Here is a 4,078-nt window from a genome sequence, read left to right on the forward strand (position 1 = left end):
AACATCATCATCAACATCATCATCATCGCCATCATAATCAGCATCATCATCAACATCATCATCAGCATCATCATCATCAACATCATCAGCATCATCATCATCAACAACATCATCAGCATCATCATCAACAACATCATCAGCATCATCATCATCACCATCATCATCACCATCATCATCAGCATCATCATCATCAACAAAATCATCAGCATCATCAACATCATCATCAGCATCATCAACAACATCATCATCATCAGCATCCTCATCAACAAAATCATCAGCATCATCAACATCATCAGCATCATCAACAACATCATCATCAGCATCATCAACAACATCATCAGCATCATCATTAACATCATCATCAGCATTATCAACAACATGATCATCATCAGCATCATCAAGAACATCATCAACAACATCATCTTCATCATCATCATCAACAACATCATCATCAGCATCATCAACAACATCATCATCATCAACATCATCATCAGCATCATTATGTCCCCGTGTCTCTCTCTGTGTCTCTGTGTCTCAGTGTCTCTGTCTCTGTGTCTCTGTGTCTCAGTGTCTCTGTCTCTGTGTCTCTGTGTCTCTGTCTCAGTGTCTCTGTCTCAGTGTCTCTGTCTCAGTGTCTCTGTCTCTGTGTCTCTGTCTCTGTGTCTCTGTGTCTCTGTGTCTCTGTGTCTCTGTCTCAGTGTCTCTGTCTCAGTGTCTCTGTCTCTGTGTCTCTGTCTCTGTGTCTCTGTGTCTCTGTCTCTGTGTCTCTGTGTCTCTGTGTCTCTGTCTCAGTGTCTCTGTCTCAGTGTCTCTGTGTCTCTGTGTCTCTGTGTCTCTGTCTCTGTGTCTCTGTGTCTCAGTGTCTCTGTGTCTCTGTGTCTCTGTCTCTGTCTCTGTCTCCCCGTGTCTCTGTGTCTCTGTGTCTCTGTGTCTGTGTCTCTGTGTCTCTGTGTCTCTGTGTCTGTGTCTCTGTGTCTGTGTCTCTGTGTCTCTGTGTCTGTGTCTCTGTCTCTGTGTCTCTGTCTCTGTGTCTGTGTCTCTGTGTCTCTGTCTCTGTGTCTCTGTCTCTGTGTCTCTGTCTCTGTCTCTGTGTCTCCGTGTCTCTGTGTCTCTGTCTCTGTGTCTCTGTCTCTCTGTGTCTCTGTGTCTCTGTGTCTCTGTCCCCGTGTCTCTGTGTCTCAGTGTCTCAGTGTCTCTGTGTCTCTGTCTCTCTGTCTCTCTCTCTCTGTGTCTCTGTCTCTGTGTCTCTGTCTCTCTGTGTCTCTGTGTCTCTGTCCCCGTGTCTCTGTGTCTCAGTGTCTCAGTGTCTCTGTGTCTCTCTCTCTGTGTCTCTGTGTCTCTGTGTCTCTGTGTCTCTGTCTCTCTCTGTCTCTGTCTCTGTCTCTGTGTCTCTGTGTCTCTGTGTCACTGTCTCTGTGTCTCTGTCTCTGTGTCTCTGTCTCTGTGTCTCAGTGTCCCCGTGTCCCCGTGTCTCTGTGTCTCTGTCCCCGTGTCTCAGTGTCTATGTGTGTCTCTGTGTCTCTGTGTCTCTGTGTCTGTCTCTGTCTCAGTGTCCCCGTGTCCCCGTGTCTGTGTCTCTGTGTCCCCGTGTCTCTGTGTCTCTGTGTCTCTATGTCTCTCTCTGTGTCTCTCTCTGTGTCTCTGTGTCTCTCTCTGTGTGTCTCTATGTCTCAGTGTCTATGTGTGTCTCTGTGTCTCTGTGTGTCTCTGTCTCTGTGTCTCTCTCTGTGTGTCTCTGTGTCTCTGTCCCCGTGTCTCTGTGTCTCAGTGTCTCTGTGTCTCTCTCTCTGTGTCTCTCTCTCTGTGTCTCTGTCTAAGTGTCTCCGTGTCTCTGTGTCTCTCTGTGTCTCCGTGTCTCTGTCTCCACCTGACGAAGCTGAGCTCCAGGTTGCCGGAGCAACTGCGGACGGCGTCCTGGGCAGCCGCGTGAGACAACCCCTCAGTGGAGACACCGCAGATAGACACCACGTGGTCTCCTACACAGACACCAGCCTGGGAAGCTTTACTACCAGCTGTGACCTACAGAGACACAGAGACAGAGAGACACATACAGAGACACACAGAGACACACACAGAGACACACAGAGACACACACAGAGACACACAGAGACACACACAGAGACACACACAGAGACACAGAGACACACAGAGACACACAGAGAGACACACAGAGACACACAGAGACACACACAGAGACACACAGAGAGACAACCCCTCAGTGGAGACACCGCAGATAGACACCACGTGGTCTCCTACACAGACACCAGCCTGGGAAGCTTTACTACCAGCTGTGACCTACAGAGACACACAGACAGAGACACACACAGAGACACACACAGAGACACACACAGAGACACAGAGACACACAGAGAGACACACAGAGACACACAGAGACACACAGAGACACAGAGACACACACAGAGACACACAGAGACACACACAGAGACACAGAGACACACAGAGACACACACAGAGACTCACACAGAGACACACAGAGAGAGACACACAGAGACACACAGTGAGACAACCCCTCAGTGGAGACACCGCAGATAGACACCACGTGGTCTCCTACACAGACACCAGCCTGGGAAGCTTTACTACCAGCTGTGACCTACAGAGACACAGAGACAGAGACACACAGAGACACTCACAGAGAGACAGACACACACAGAGACACACAGAGACAGACACACAGACACACACAGAGACACAGAGAGACACAGAGACACACACAGAGAGACACACAGAGACACACAGAGACACTCAGAGACACACAGAAACACACAGTGAGACAACCCCTCAGTGGAGACACCGCAGATAGACACCACGTGGTCTCCTACACAGACACCAGCCTGGGAAGCTTTACTACCAGCTGTGACCTACAGAGACACACAGAGACACAGAGACACACAGAGACAGACACAGAGACACACAGAGACACACAGAGAGACACACAGAGACTCACACAGAGACACACACAGAGAGACACACAGAGACACACACACACACACACAGACACACACAGAGACACACACAGAGACACACACAGACAGAGAGACACACAGAGACACACAGAGAGACACACAGAGAGACACAGAGACACACAGAGACACACACAGTGAGACAACCCCTCAGTGGAGACACCGCAGATAGACACCACGTGGTCTCCTACACAGACACCAGCCTGGGAAGCTTTACTACCAGCTGTGACCTACACAGACACAGAGACACACAGAGACACACACAGAGACACACACAGAGACACACACAGAGACCCACACACACACAGACACAGAGACACACAGAGACTCACAGAGACTCACACAGAGAGACACAGAGACACACACAGAGACACACAGTGAGACAACCCCTCAGTGGAGACACCGCAGATAGACACCACGTGGTCTCCTACACAGACACCAGCCTGGGAAGCTTTACTACCAGCTGTGACCTACAGAGACACAGAGAGACACACAGAGAGACACAGAGAGACAGACACACACAGAGACACAGAGACACACAGAGACACACAGAGAGACACACAGAGACACACAGAGACACACAGAGAGAGAGACACACAGAGACACACACAGAGACACACAGAGACTCACACAGAGACACACAGAGACTCACACAGAGAGACACACAGAGACACACAGAGACACACAGAGAGACACACACAGAGACACAGAGAGACACACAGTGAGACAACCCCTCAGTGGAGACACCGCAGATAGACACCACGTGGTCTCCTACACAGACACCAGCCTGGGAAGCTTTACTACCAGCTGTGACCTACAGAGACACAGAGAGACACACAGAGACACAGAGACACACACAGAGAGACACAGAGACACACACAGAGACACACAGAGACACACAGAGACTCACACAGAGACTCACACAGAGACTCACACAGAGACACACAGAGACACACACAGAGACTCACACAGAGACTCACACAGAGACTCACAGAGAGACACACACAGAGACACACACAGAGACACACAGTGAGACAACCCCTCAGTGGAGACACCGCAGATAGACACCACGTGGTCTCCTACACAGACACCAGCCT

The 4,078-nt window shown here is 50.1% G+C and overlaps 1 protein-coding gene across 1 annotated transcript in view; it reads right to left on the bottom strand.

Moving 5' to 3' along the window:
* The window catches only part of LOC142922751 (LIM domain-binding protein 3-like), a 22,517-nt gene extending 20,462 nt beyond the window's left edge, over positions 1-2,055 (bottom strand). The window contains exon 1 of the mRNA XM_076063599.1: positions 1,868-2,055. The gene's annotated coding sequence lies outside the window, so the exon portion shown is untranslated. The remainder of the gene's footprint in view (positions 1-1,867) is intronic.
* Positions 2,056-4,078: the final 2,023 nt, after the last annotated feature.

The sequence above is a fragment of the Petromyzon marinus genome, unplaced genomic scaffold, assembly GCF_048934315.1.
Source record: "Petromyzon marinus isolate PM22_M1 ecotype Great Lakes invasive population unplaced genomic scaffold, UKy_Petmar_22M1.pri1.0 PM_Scaffold_161, whole genome shotgun sequence".
Lineage (NCBI taxonomy): Eukaryota > Metazoa > Chordata > Hyperoartia > Petromyzontiformes > Petromyzontidae > Petromyzon > Petromyzon marinus.